Source organism: Crotalus tigris, unplaced genomic scaffold (genome assembly GCF_016545835.1).
Source record: "Crotalus tigris isolate CLP2741 ecotype Arizona unplaced genomic scaffold, ASM1654583v1 scf7180000019068.10715455, whole genome shotgun sequence".
In the NCBI taxonomy this organism is placed as follows: Eukaryota; Metazoa; Chordata; class Lepidosauria; order Squamata; family Viperidae; genus Crotalus; species Crotalus tigris.
In genome coordinates this window covers 6,106,532-6,121,992 of record NW_024097358.1, presented here as the reverse complement: position 1 = coordinate 6,121,992, position 15,461 = coordinate 6,106,532, and the positions used below count along the sequence as shown (strand labels likewise).

General features: G+C 44.1%; 1 protein-coding gene across 1 annotated transcript in view; it reads left to right on the top strand.

The window, feature by feature from the left end:
* Nucleotides 1-1,484: 1,484 nt before the first annotated feature.
* The window catches only part of SEMA6D (semaphorin 6D), a 282,445-nt gene continuing 268,468 nt past the window's right edge, over nt 1,485-15,461 (top strand). The window contains exon 1 of the mRNA XM_039359368.1: nt 1,485-1,720. The gene's annotated coding sequence lies outside the window, so the exon portion shown is untranslated. The remainder of the gene's footprint in view (nt 1,721-15,461) is intronic.

Below are 15,461 nucleotides of genomic sequence, written 5' to 3'. Positions count from 1 at the left end.
CAAACAGGAGGAGAAGGAAAAGTCAGGAAACTGAAGAGGATTACAGAGCAGTTGAACAATTAACTACAAAAGCATATCCAGAGGACAAAGGCCTAGATCAGATTTTCCAACCTTGGCAACCTTAAGACAGGTGGACTTCAACTCCTAGAATTCCTCAGCCAGCTATGCTGGCTGGGGAATTCTGGGAGTTGAAGTCCAGATGTCATAGATTTTTAAAAGAAAGAAATTAAAGGTAAAGGAATTGGAAAGATAACTGGTCTCCAGAGCCAAGAACTGAGGACAGAAAAAGAATTGGAAGTAATTCCTAGTCCTTCCTGCCAACATGCCAACGGGGTGTGGGGGTGGTAGAGAGTTTGAGGGCAATTTCCAAACCTGGCTTATTTCAGGGACTTTAACTCTGGTTAAAGTGCCTTACTTTCTGGAGAAGGAAATTGGGGTTTTCATTCCCAACCCACAAAGCTTCGCACCATACGTTAACCCTGTGAAATATAGTTATACATGAGAAGCAAAACATCTTAAAAAGAAAAATCAAACTCCAGTTGCCTTCCAGATAAAAGCACCTTTGGGGACAGCCATGATCTGGATGAATGAGAACCCATCCTTGGTTTATCAAGATGGTAATTTTAGACTGAACAACATTGTCTCTGGGCTTTACTGACCCCAGTAGACCACTGAGACAGTTCAGTTATCCAGACCATGGCTCAACACAACGAGGGACCCCACCCACCACTCCCTCCCATGGTTTGTTGTTGTTGTTAATTGTGAAGTCGTGTCCATCGTGACTCCATGGACAACATTCCTCCAGGTCCTCCTGTTCTCTACCATCTTCTGGAGTCCATTGAAGCTCACGTCTCCTGCTTCAGGGACTCCATCCAGCCACCTCCTTCTCTGTCGTCCCCTTCTTCTCTTGCCCTCCATCTTTCCCAGCATTAGGCTCTTCTCCAGTGAGTCCTTCCTTCTCATTAGATGGCCAAAGGACTTGAGTTTCAATTTCAGGATCTGGCCTTCTAAAGGGCAGTCGGGGTTGATCTCCTCTAGGACCGACCGGTTGGATCGCCTTGCAGTCCAGGAGACTTGCAGGAGCCTTCTCCAGCACCAGAGTTCAAAGGCCTCCATTCTTTGGTGCTCAGCCTTTCTTATGCTCCAACTTTCACATCCATGATTTAGGTGCACTTAAGCCCTCTGTCATCCAAACACCCCCCCTCCTCAGTATCCTTCCCAAACCCCAACAGCCCCCAGATCCAGGCAGGAGGAACCCGGCCCCCTCCTCCTTGGACGACCCCAACCCGCCGGCCGTCGAGGGGGCCTTTACGTCCGCCTAACTCTCGCCACCGGGGCGGGGGGGGGGGAGAGGGAGGGAGCGGGGGGGGGGAAGAAAGATTGCGAGCGCCATCTCGGGAGAGCGCATGCGGAGAAAGGGGCGCCTGCCTCGCTTCTCCTCGCCAGAAGCAGCCAGGCAGCTTGCCGCAAATGGCTGGGGGAGGGCCGGGAAGGTGGGAGCGGCCGAAGTGAAGGCGCGAGGGGAGTTTGGCTGGCGGAGAGCCGCTTCGCGGCCGCCGGGAAGAGCAGCGGGGGGCCCAAAAGAAAAAGCGGGCGAAAACAGACCCAAACAGCGGCAGGAGGAGCCCAGCCAACCCGCGACCGACCGGGCCAACGGCGCCACGGGCCACGGCCGGTTCCTCCCCAGCGCCGTCGGGGCTGCGAGGCGGATGCCCGGCCGGTAAGCTTGCGTGCTGTGGGTGTGGCTGGCGAATGCGGGGCTCTGGAGAGGAGAGGCGGGGCAGACCCGGAGCTTTGCGGTACCCCCGGGTTTGTTTGTTTGTTTTTTGCGTACGTGGGGATGCTGCCTGTCTGGGTGGAGAGGACTTTGGGGGATTCCTTGCTCAAATAGCCGCCGCGGGAAGCTTTGGGGTGGAATGAAGGCAAAGGGGGTGGGTGGGTGGGAAAGAGGCGCTCGACCCTCGGAAGCCGCGTCGGCTCTCCTTGGGCATCCAGCTCGCCTTCCCCCACCTGGAGTTCAGCCTGGGCTGCCCTGGAAGGACGAGCGGGGAGGTGGAGGCGAGCCCCGGCTTGGGAACAAAAGCGTTGCCCTTGCGCCCGCTGCTTTGGCGAGGCGCCTGGGACTACAGGGCCCATCGCTCCCAGCGAACGCCCGGCTGGCTGAGCTTGCAATTCAGCGCGTTGGGGGGAGCGCACCGCTGGGGGTGGGGGGGTGGGAAGTCGAAGCGGCCCCCCTTCCCAGTTCCTGGCCCAGGGTTTGTCTCGCGAATTGGATGCACGTTGCTTCTTTCCTTCTCCTCTGCCACCCTCCCTCGCCTGGCTTCGCTCGCTTTTCTTCTGCCCTTCAGTCGTGATGAATGGTCTAGCCAGGGGAGGGTCGGGAGGAGCGGCGCGGCGAGATTTTGTGCCCTTCCAGACTTTGTCAAAGCCAGCCGTGATTTGCGCCTCTCGGGAGGCCGGGGTGTCTGCGTGCGGATCTGCGCACAGACCGTAGCCCCGGATAACCCCCAGGGGCGCACGCAGCCCAGCCGGTCCCTGCGCGTGAACTATTCCAACTTCAGCTGAGCTGGAAATGAACGGAGGGGAAATGGTTCTGATTTGTTACCCTGTGGGGCTGGTTTGGTGCGTTTTAAAACAACAACAACACGACAGCCGGCCCTGTGCAATTTCTCTGGCCTCTCCGCTTGCAAATAGCAACCTCTTCGTTTCTGCTCCGTTACTCTGAGTAGTAAACGCAGCTCCCGCGTTTGCTTGCTCCGTGCCATAAATCTTCTGCGCTTGGTGCTTCCTTCCTCGCCATTCACTGAAAGAGGTTTTCACTTTCCCATTATTGTCGCTGCTGGGGACTCGCTAGTTCTTGGTTGAGGGGATGAAGAATTATTCCAGCATCTTCTCCTCTTCCTCCCCCCCCTTTTCCTTTTGCCACTTCTTGGGGGGATCCCTTCCCACATTGTCTCTCCTTCCTGGTAGTCTAAAAGTGTGTGGGGGGGACCTTTCTTTCCTGGGGATCCCCCCCCCCCCCGGCCAGAGAGACAGAGAGAGAGAGATGGATGGATTCTTCATTCAGACAGACTCGATCACGTGTCCGTTCAAAAAGGGCGTGACTGATTGAAAACCCACGGACAAAATTCCCGTCCGGGTGACTTCATCTCTTCTCTACTTTGTCTACTACGTGCAGGATCAAAAGAATCTTTGGAGTTTTGTTTCGTTTGTCGTAATCGTGAAATGAAAGCTGTGGCAAGTGGAAATGCCAACCAGCGTTCAGTGATCCTGGCCGAGATTCTCGCTGGACTTTTCTATCTATTCATCCTGGCCAGATAATATATTTGCACACCAATCTATTAAAGAGTTTGGCAGTTTTGTATGGAACTGCTTATGTTCAGAGAATCTAGAGGGATGAAAGAACACGGTGGCGCCTCGTATCCCGAGAGAGAGACGTTTTATGTACATCTTTAACTGTCCAGTTGGATTTGGGAGAGTCAGATCCCTCCTGGGGGCATTTCCAGCAAATGATCTATTCGCTTTTTAAAAGAAAGAGATGAAAAGGGAACGAGGCAGAGAGAAAGCTTTCAAAATGAACCAAGGGGATAACATGAGAATTAGAAGACTCTTTGGCAAAACAATGTTTTATGCACTTTGGTTTATAATCCGTAGGAATTATTTGTCCCTTTTTCTCACTCACACGTACAGCTTGGCTGGGTTCACACAGCCTGTTAACCCCTGACTTGCTTGACAGGGGTTTGCTGAATAAAATAATTATTCAGTTTGTTCTACATGCTCGACAAAACCTGCAAAATAAAGCAGTTTGCAAAACTTACTTAACCTAATTAAGCGAATCATATTATCTAGGTTTATATGACATGCTGAACACTAGACTGGACAGGTTATCCATCCATTGCTTGAATATAGCCATTCTGTCTTGGCAAAAACACAACATAACTATGGCACCTTACTACAGTAGGAGAACACTGTCAACAAAATGTAGCTTGATTCAGTTGAAGGACCTGTGGCTCAGTTCATATATTAGGCTAACTTTAAGGGTTTGGGTGTGCTGTGGTCTGTAAGCCAGACTACTGTGGTTTGTGCTAACCAAATTGAATGTTTTTAAAGGCAGAGGGTGAACCTCCGTTCTGGGGCTCCCCATAGGCTTTAAGCAGGAATGCTAGTTAGAAAATCTGGACCTCTGAACAGTTGTGATCCAAATTCTTTCTCCTTTTACAGTATCCTTTTTATTGAAAAGCACAGACTTTGTATGCTTTGCTATTCATTTCTCTTTCTCCTTCTCCTCCTCTTGGCCGTCTGTCTGCTTCATGCATCCATCCTGTTGAAACGTTATACCAACATAGATCTTTTTCAAATGGATTTTGATTAGTGGCAAAAGTGGGACATAAATATCTTTCAGCGCATCCCTGACCAGCCTTTTGTGCTCCTCATGTAGTTCTTGTATCCCGGAGTAAATACAAAATAAATTGTGTCTTATCTTCACTCCTGTCTGCTGCTTCATTTTCAGACCAAATTTCAGTCCACAGAGCTGTTTCTAAAATGTTCTATGTCTTGTTTTTTTGGGTTATGCAGATGTGGGTTGGCTGCGATGGGAAAAAAAAAACAAAGGAATTTGGAAGGAACAGAAATGATACCTAATGCTTGTGATTAGATTTCCTTATAGTGTGTATTTCTTTTTTACTTATGTATTGCCAAGCCCTCTCAATGCTTCCCTTAAGGAAAAAGATTAATAATCGTGCAATATAAATTTACCTTGCTTCCGAGAGACCTGTTCAGAATAGCACGCTAAGGCTGCAGCTTTGAATACTTTTTCATAAGGCAGTAAAATGGAACTCAGCGAGACCTCCAGTATAATAGATCTTGTGGTTAGAATGGAACAGAGGCGTTTTCTTCCCCGTCCCTAATTCTAAAACACAGAGGGGTTTTTCCATCAACCAAATCTCTTGTATCTCACCTAAATAGAACGCTGTTTGGGGAAAAATTAGGGTGGACTATGTATGCTTGCTTTAGCTCCTGAAGGAAGGCAGAATATATAATCAGTTGGTTATGTGCCATCAAGTTGTTTATCAACTCTACAGTGAACTTGGCCGCATCCATCTTTCTCTTCATTCTAGGTTGCTACATAAAACGGAGGGAGGGGGGCTTGCCCAGGTGCTTCACTAGTCATAATAATCTTCTGTCCCATGGGAACCAAGGTCATCTACTGCTCCCGCGATCAGGGACTGGGTGTTGTATAAGAAAGCCCGCCAAATGAATATATTGGGGAACCTAGTGATGGCATAGTTTTGTGGGTAGGACATTATACTTTGTAATTGGGAAACTTTTAGTGGGAATTTCAGACTTGGTTTCACTTTTGATTGTGCTGATTCTTTGTAACTAATAAACATGTTCTTTGAGGAATTTCCAAGCCTCCAAGTTCTGCTTTATTTGTCTCTGTCCGTTGGAACCATGACATTGTTTGTTTTTTTTACTTCTAATGGCCACATAGGTTTCTTCCATGAATTTCTGCACTAACCTGGTCTTCAGTGCTTCCAATGGTGTCACCATCACCACTGTAACTGAGTCCATTCATCTGGACTCTCTTTTCTTCTCTTTCCTTTCATCTTTCCCAGCAGTAGAGCCTTCTCAGAGAGAGATATAACCAGAGGGGGATAATTTGAGCCTGGTCATTGGTGCTTTGAGTGAGAACTCTGGATTGAATTGTTCAAGGATCCATTAGTTTGTTTTCGTGATTGTCCATAGTATTCTCAAGAGTCTTCCTCAATACCAATTTTCAAGGCATCAATATTCTTCTTGCTTCTTCACAGTCCATCTGTGGCTTCCATAGAGTGTTGCAGGGAACATCACTCCATTCATGATTTTAATTTTTGTAGATTGATTTAGATGAATAAGATATTAATAATGCATAGATTGAAAAAACAGATTGTATTTTAATGTTAAATGGGCCAGTCTTACCTCCCTCACCTAGTATTCTCCAGAAGTGGTAGCTGCAGTACCAGAGGTCAAGTTGGCTGCAAATTCTGGGGATCAGATGGTCTACCCTGGAGGCCAAGGTTGGAGAAGACTAGAGAATGCTATGTTGTTGGATTGGATTCAACAATACTACGATTGTTAAAATCACGTATCATACTAAGGTACTTTTCAAAAATTAAATATGAACTGTTGAGCAAGCCATAGTAACTTGATTCACATAGAAAGTGAAAACTATGATTTGCAAACTTCAGTAGCTGAGGTCAGTATGATCAAAGTTAACCCCAAATTCATTCCAAATGAGTAGTGTAGCTGTTAGGTAGTTGGCCTGGAATTGATCGAAGAAGCTCCCTGACGGATTTTGGACACGTCATCACTCAAACTATTTTCATAAGATTGTTGTTGTGGGGGTTCATCTGGAAGATGGATTACAACACAACCATTTTGAGCTTCCAAAGTGAAGGGGACAATACTCATTTTGAAAAGGAATAATCCAAGTGTTAACAATCATGCTGTGTTTTCACACAAGGTAATCTGAAACCAGTCCCAACATGGCACATGGCTTAATGTCTATAATCTCAGCCTATTGTTTTGGAGTTTGTGGTTGTTGTGTCCAAGGGATGGAGTGGCTTGGATATCTCTCCATGCAATCCATTTGGAAAGTAATGCTGTTTTTGTATCTGGTTTAATGTGTTTCTGGAAAAGAGCTTCTGCCATTAATATGCAAATAGCTCTCGACTTCCATCCATTCATTTAGTGACCATTCAAATTTATAATGGTACTGAAAAAGCGAACTTATGACCATTTTTCACACTTACGACCATTGCAGTATCCCCATGGTCACGTGATCAACATTCAGACATTTGACCACTGACTCATATTTATGACGGTCATAGGTTCCCGGGGTCATGTGTTCACCTTTTGTGACCTTCTGACAAGCGAAATCAATGGGGAAGCCAGATTCACTTAGCAACCGTGTTACTAACTTAACCACTGGAGTGATTCACTTAACAACTACAGCAAGAAAGGTCATAAAATGGGGCAAAGCTCACTTAACAAAGGTCTCATGTAGCAATAGAAATTTTGGGCTCAATTGTGGTCAGAAGTCAAGGACTACCTGCACTGAATTTGTTCTTGGTTGTAGAAAAGAACCAGCCTTGTGGGGTTGGGTTTTTTTTTGTTTTTGTTTTGGTTATCTAGTAAGCGTGAAAGATTGGCAGGTACAAATTGCCAGTCTAACAAAGGATTTGGTCATGATACTGTTCTGACTTTATCAGAAGCTTCTAGTCTCCTGCATGTTATCATTTACAAAATGATACACATGAAAGGACGTTTGGTGGCAGAGATGCCGTTGTATCCTCCCAGGATTTGAAACCCACTGAGATCTGCGATTTATATGGCTAATTTTCATTTTTATTGAAATACAAGCAACTGGGTTTAAATAGTTTATTCAGTAGAAGCAAAAGCAATCCTTCCTTGCTTGCTGTCATTGAGATACATTAAAGGACAGTGCCTTGCTTTTCCCAGACTGACATCCTACAGATCTGTTGTATGATCCAGTAGCTAAGAAGGATGAGGAACTGGGGAAGGCTAATATATGACCTATTGTGCGGGTGGGGGACCAAAAAGAAATATAGAGTGCCACAAATTAAGTTATTTCTGTTATTGCTTTTTGACTGCTTCCAGGAGCTTAGGGTAGTGCATGTGACCTCCACTATCCACCAGTTTTTATCCTCATAATTATAATTGAGCCGTGGTGGTGCAGTGGTTAGAATGCAGAACTGCAGGCTGACTCTGCTCACTGCCAACAGTTCGATCCTGGCCGACACAAGGTTGACTCAGACTTCCATCCTTCCGAGGTTGGTAAAATGAGGACCCAGATATTGGGGGCAAGATGCTGACTCTGTAAACTGCTTAGAGAGGGGCTGTAAAGCACTATGAAGTGGTATATAAGTCTAAGTGCTATTGTTATTGCTATAATTATTCTTCAAGGCAGTTCTGGTTTATATGAGCTGGGTCTGTGATGATGATGATGTTATCCATTCTGTCATATTCGATTCTTGGCGATTCTATTAGCCAGGTGTGTCCCTGTCTTCCGATCTTGCACTACTTCATTGAATTTTTCTGGGCTTTGATGGTGTTGACTTTGATGGTAATTGGGTCTACACAAGTTACTAAATTAAAATGTGCTTGGCTAGTGTGCATCTAGATAGCTTAATGGGCATCTAGTTCAGGGTGTGAATTGTCCATTGTGGTTTCTGAATCACGGGTTGAGCCTTAGCATAAGGTATAAACTCAACCATTTTTTAATTTGCCCAATTATGGTTAAAGCAAACTATGGCTTTATATGATGTGTGATGCCCAGCCTGATCTAGATTCGGAATCATTTTTCGAATCTCAAAGCTGAATGGGCTCTTGCTCATGGTGTCCTCCTCATGTTTTGGACTACAACTCCCATAACATGGTATAAATGGGAATGATCTTTGAGACCAATGAGAATTAAACTGCAGAATGTCTCTTTCACCCCTTAAAACATTTGCCCAGAATGCAGCTCTGTAAGGCATGCATTGTCATCTGCATATTCATTTTTGTGAATAGGTTAATTGGTAAAATCTTGTGGTTTACACACAAGGCCTCTCTCTTACCTTTCGATAATTAAGGCTGCAATTCCTTGGAGAAAAAAGTACGTGAATTAAGTCCCCCTGAAAGTACATGTTTGTTTATACAAAACCATCAGCATATACTGTATATAAAGTCCTGGAAAAACTATTGTTTGTGTTCACCTTACAGTCTAAAATTCAACACGCGAGCAAGACAACGCGGTATTTCTTCCTTGTAGCATATATAAATTACCAATTATATAAACTGAATTACAACTAGGTATGGGAACTAGGGGTTACAAAGCAGAGACTTTGCCAGGAAGGAGGAGTTTTTAGGAAAAATGTCAGTGAATTAAGGAAGTTGCTACTTGACTGGTGTGCTGAGTGGCAAGTCCATTTAGATGGAACTGTAACGGAGAAAGAAAGAACTCTTTTGTAAAAGTGGGAAACTTTGGATGTACTGAGGATTTATAGATATGACATTTTGAACTAACTCCGATCCAATTTCTCAACAGTTTCTTTCTCTGGCGAAACAAGCTTTAGTTCTTTTATCTCACGTTGAGAAGACGTTTCCTCCCATATTGTCTTTGGGTAGAGGATTGAATATAATAATAATAACAATAATAATAATAATAATAATAATAATAACAACAATAACAACAACAACAATAGTAGTAGTAAAGTTGGGAGGTACCTTGGAGGTCATCTAGTCCAACCCCCTGCTCAGTCAGGAAACCCTATACCATTTAGGACAAATGGCTGTCCAGTTTCTTCTTAAAAACTTCCAGGGTTGGCGCATTCACCGCTTCTGGAGGCAGGTTGTTCCACTGGTTAATTGTTCTAACGGCCAGGAAGTTTCTCCTTAGTTCTAGGTTGCTTTCTCTCCTTGATTAGTTTCCACCCGTTGCTTCTTGTCCTGCCTTCAGGGACTTTGGAGAATAGCTTGACTCCCTCTTCTTTGTGGCAACCCCTGAGATATTGGAAGACTGCTATCATGTCCTCCCTCATCCTTCTCTACATTAAACTAGACATGCCCAATTCCAGCAACCGTTCCTCATATGTTTTAGCCTCCAGTCCCCTAATCCTCTTTGTTGCTCTTCTCTCTACTCTTTCTAGAGTCTCAGCATCTTTTTTATATCGTGGTGACCAAAACTGGATGCCATATTCCAAGTGTGGCCTTACCAAGGCCTTGTATATGTGTTACCGTGATACGTTGGTGGGTTAAAGATCTCGCCCTCCTTTTGCTTACTCCCTGGATGCCCCAAGCCATCGTCTGGAAAGTGTTTCCTCATTATATCTGTCTTTGGAAATGAATAAAATATTACTCATTGACGAAGAGACCTGAGATGCAATGCACTTTCCTGACAGTTGGAACAATTAATCAGGGGAACGGCTTGTCTCCAGACGTTGTGGGTGCTTAATCACTGGAGGATTTCAAGAAGAGATTGGACAATCACTTCTCTGAAATGGTCAAGCTAGGGTCTCCTGCTTGAGCAGGGGGTTGGACTAGATGGCCTGCCGGATCCCTTACAACAACAACAATAAAGTTGGAAGGGACCTTGGAGGTCATCGAGTCCAACCCCCTGCTCAGGCAGGAAACCCTACACCATTTTGGACAAATGGCTGTCCAATCTCTTCTTAAAAACCTCCAGTGTTGGAGCATTCACCACTTCTGGAGGCAGGTTGTTCCACTGGTTCATTGTTCTCACTGTCAGGAAGTTTCTCCTTAGTTCTAGGTTGCTTCTCTCCTTGGTTAGTTTCCATCTGTTGCTTCTTGTCCTGCCTTCAGGCGCTTTGGAGAATAGCTTGACTCCCTCTTCTTTGGGGCAGCCCCTGAGATATTGGAGCACTGCTATCATGTTCCCCCTCACCCTTCTCTTCGTTAAACTAGACCTACCCAATTCCAGCAACCGTTCCTTATATGTTTTAGCCTCCAGTCCCCTAATCTTGTTATTCTGCAATAAAAAAACAGGAGCTCCCCTCCACTTAATTCCTCCCAACCACGGAACGTGCAATCCTCCCATCCCTTGAACATTTCGCCGCAATTTGCTTTTCTTTGGGCAAAAAAAGCTCAAAGGCCATCGATTTTGATTAATGCAAATGGTTCCTAAAACTGCCAGAGAAAAATTGAGGCTGGCGGTCTTATGACTGGAAGCCCAACTGCTGAAGAGGGACGTATCTTTGCCTGACACACACACACACACACACACAAACCCAGCCTGGAAGGAGAGGTCCCCATTGTCAGTCATACAGGTGAACTTTGCTACCTGCATTCATTTTCAGGCAGTTCAGGTGTGGAAGCTTTCTGCTGAACAGAGCGATAATGTTGTGCTGTGCTGAACGAGAACTCTCATGCTGATTAAATCTAGTAAGAGCAGAGGCCATGGCGCATACAGAGGTAGGTTGGGATTAACTTGAATGAGAATGAGGGCTGTTTTGTTTGACCTTGCAAAATGGAGCGAGGGGCTAATTTTCAAGGCATAACAGAAAAAAAAAAAAGGCAAAGATACTCTCACACTCCGGGGTGCGTACCGAGATTTTGATAAGTGACAAAACGCTTTCAGAAAAGAAGCTATAGATTTCTGTTCATCTCAAACATTGCTTTTATTGATTTAATTTCATATTTAAGCACTTTAACCCTTCTTTTAGGATTTTTTTTTTTAAGTACCTTGTGGACATTGTGTGTGATCCATTAAGATAAATTGCATCGTGGTTTGTTCAATCTAATTTAGGCAGGTTGAACTGTGGGGTCCTGGGTACTTTCTGAGCTTGGTGGTTTTCTTGCATAGGAGTGGTTTATGATTTAGAGATCTACCTGTTTGAGGATATCAAAAAGTGAGTCCATAGACATTAAAAAAATTGCAATTATATCATGGATGTTGTACGTGTGTATGTGTGTGTGTGTAACCCTGACCCACATATTATTTGTCTCACTTGTACAGTGACATCATGATATGCGGAATGTTACCTGTGGGCAGCCAAACTTGATATGCTTTCCTTGGCTGAGGGATTCAACTTGTAATCCACATGTTTTTGGCTTGTGGTGCCATTTCACAGGAGGATGAGGTTGAGAGGAAGTAAATGTAGGTAGCTAATTTCTTACTGTTTGGTATAATCCAGTGGTTCTCAACCTGTGGGTCGGGACCCTGTCTGGGGTCGAACGACTATTTCACGGGGTCGCCAAACAACGCAGTCTGCCATTTTTTTCCTCCTTTTCCTTAGCTGTGCTCCTCCCTTTTATTCTATTGGCTTTTGAAAGCCAGTAGAATAAGACTCTCTTGAATAGAGTCTAATTCTATTGGCTTTCAAAAGCCAATAGGAATTGTCCAGGCTGTCTCTGCCCTGCTGAGCCTGCCAAAAGTCCCATTCTGCAAACAGTGCTGCACCAGTTGAGTAGTCCTCGACTTACGACCGGTTGAGTAGTCCTTGACTTACAACCGGTTGGGGGGCGCGGCATTAAAAAGGTTGAGAACCACTGGTATAATCTGTTTTGGTGAATCTGCAGCTAGATGGAAAGGCGAAGTAAGCCCAATTCACTTAATGCCTGTGGTTAAAATGATTGTAAAATTGGGTCTGGTTAAGTGATGCCCTGCTTAATGGCCACATTGCTTCTCAACCCAAATTCCTGTCCCAATTGTGGTCCTAAGACAGGGACTATCACTAATCATCTATGAAGACATCCTTCCTTTAGCAAGGAGAAAAGCTGATGCTTGGCTACGTTCTGCGCAAATAGGTGTGACAGCTTTCCCAGATTCAGCATAAATAAGATGACAGGCCCTATCAATCTAATACGAGGATATGAATTTTATGTTGTAAACATCTGTATGCTTGTGGATACCATGCATGGCACCTGCCAGCTCCTTTGCTGCACCTAATTTAAGTTCTAAAAACAAAACTGGAAAACTGATGGTCTTCCTTAGAGCAGTGTTCCTCAACCTCAGCCCCTTGGAGAAGTGTGGACTTCAATTCCCAGAAGTCCCCGGCCAATCATATCACTTTCTGTCCTTTTCTTTCTTTTTTTAACCGTTTCCTGTCTTAGTTTTTGTGACTTTTTATCTTGGCGGTCACCCTGAGGACGCTACTCTAGCTAGTTGCGTGTTTAGATCTAAGCAGCAGGAAGGCTCCAGGGAAATTAATCTGTCTTCCACCCACAAACTCATGAGAAGATGAACATCTGGAGGTAAATGGATGTGTGCAACCAGCTGAAAAGAATTCTGGTATCCCATCCAACTCCTGCCCGGTATGGGAATAAACATGGTTGTTTAAGAGGCAGTTTGCATCTGAGTCTCTCCACGTTTTCTGGTAAAGTGGATTTTGCAAGGAAAGCCTTGTTTATAGAGACTGGTCTCACACACCTCACTAAGCTGTAAATTGTTAACCGAGGTGACAGATCAGAATACAGAATAACAGAATTGGAAGGGAACTAGAGGTCATCTAGTCCAACCCCCTGCCCAAGCCATTCCGGACAAATGGTTGTCTAATCTCTTCTAAAACCTCCAGTGTTGAAGCACCCACAACTTCTAAAGGCAAGCCATCCCACTGATTAACTATTCTCACTGTCAGGAATTTCTTACCTCCAGATTAAAAAGAGCCCCTGTTTTATTTAGACACAGTGAGAATTGTATCTAAATAAGAAAAGGGAAAAAAACTCTGGAGTCAGATTTTCTCAGAAAATCTAAGTATGTTGGGAATACTGCTTTGTGAGAGAAATATTCAAAGTCTCTCTAATCCATGTGTTTGTGTGTGTGTGTTCCCAAAGTGGCACATTTGGAGAAGAGAATGAAAAATGTTTTGCCCAAGAGATTGGTTTTTTTTTCCTGCTACTGACCTGAAATAAAATGAGAAAATGGCTTGCAAATGCATACCTCCATCACTGAAAGGAAAACAGAAGGAAGAAAAAAAAAAATCCAGGGCATTTAAATCCCATAAACATTTTTATTTGTGAGAAAAACATTTTGCATTTTATGCTAGCAGTCCATTCGCTATATTCCCCCCCTTCCCTCAACACACACACACACACACACACACGGACACACACACACACACACGGACACACAGACACACAGCTTGCTCCCCTCATCTCTTTATACGGTAACTTGATTCCATGTGTGGCCAGATTGAGATTTTTAAAATGTTGTCTGTGCTTTAAAACTTGCAGAAATTGGTCTCCAATTAGACTTTTGGATTGGCATGTGACAGAAGAAGGAAGGTTGTTTTTTTTTTTAACTTGCTTTTTCGGAGAAGTGTTACATCACTTTGGATCTCCTTGCCTTGCTTTGAATTCTCTGCGACATGTCGTTCAACAGATGTGCCTTTACCGGGAGCTTTGCTTAACATGTTCTCACTGTTTTTATGCACTGGCAGACAGTTCATCTCTGGAAGGCTGTGACTGTCAGATGAATGTTCTCGGTTGCCTTGCCGGATGTGCAAAATACTTTCAAAACACCCTAATTGCCTGATCTGGAGAAGCCAAAATCTGTCCTCCACACTTAAAATAAAATAAAAAAAAATTGAAGACATGAAAATGTTAGTGGCTGTATCGTCTCTAAAAAACAGAACCATCAACTTGAGAAAAACCTATTTAGTTGACCACACTCAGTTCATTCACAAGTTGGCAGTGTTCGGATAGACAGCAGCCCTTCTGGAATTTGCTTTTTGAGGGATCTACATTTTTTTTTTCACTCAGCCATTTGCATTTAAGGGCTTCCTTCTTCCCTTTACTGTTTAAACGGTATTTTCTCTCTCTCTTGCTTTCTTTGGCTCTGTTTGTATTGGACGTTCTAATGTTGGATTTGAAACTGGGTCACGTTCTGCAATAATGGGAAGTACAAGTATATTTCACCTTTGGGTGAAAAACAAGAGAAGTGATCTCTGGACCTCGTGCCTGTTTTTACCTTGTAGTGAAAAACCTACCTGAAATAGGTGGGAAAGGGCTGGTGGAAACTGTTCTTCTCTCCTTCCCATTTTAAAAGGAATCTAAGAAGTTGTCATCTCGGTTGGTGTAAACATAGAGCCATGGTGGCACAATGGCTAGAATGCAGTATTGCAGGCTAACACTGCCCACTGCCAGCAGTTTGATCCTGACCGGCTCAAGGTTGACTCCACCTTCAAATCATTCTGAGGTCGGTAAAATGAGGACCCAGATTGTTGGGTTCAGTATGATGACTCTGTAAATCACTTAGAGAGGGCTTCAAAGCACTGTAAAGCGGTATATAAGTGCTGTTGCTAGATGTAGACAACTAGCCAAGAACCCATCTACTTTGCAAAGTCTCAAACAGAAGGTTTTTTTTCTTTTTCCCATCACTTATTATCTGATTTCCTTGATATTTGTTTGTTTGTTTGTTTCCCACCTTTATCAGTTTTACAAATAACTGATATCCAACATACTGTGTATGTCAGAGGTTGAACCTGTTGGCATTTTTGGCACACGTACTGTAAATAACACTATTCTTCTCTTCTTGCATGGAATATTGTTTTTAGCTTTGTATGTCAACCTCTCCAATTTAAATGCATGAATGCAAATGATATTTCCAGATAACCACGTCCCTTGTGAGGATCTTTTTTCTTCCCGGCAAGCAAGATGGGGGGGGGTATCTCTATTACTTACTTTCAAAATACGTTGCAAATAATATCATAAATTTTGCAATACCCCAAAGCCACTGCTAATTTTAAACACGGGCTGTGTTTATTTCTTTCTGTGTGTTTTAATATATTCTGTTACCATTCTCAGATACTTATGACTTTGGAGGATTGCCAGATTTCTGTATAACTTGTGCTGTATGTTCAAGTTTGGAAGAAAACACCATTTGGCCCTCATCAGATGGTGGTTTGTTTGATGGGGGGTGGGGGTGGAAGGAGACAAATGCAGAAGAAAATTTCAGAATTTCT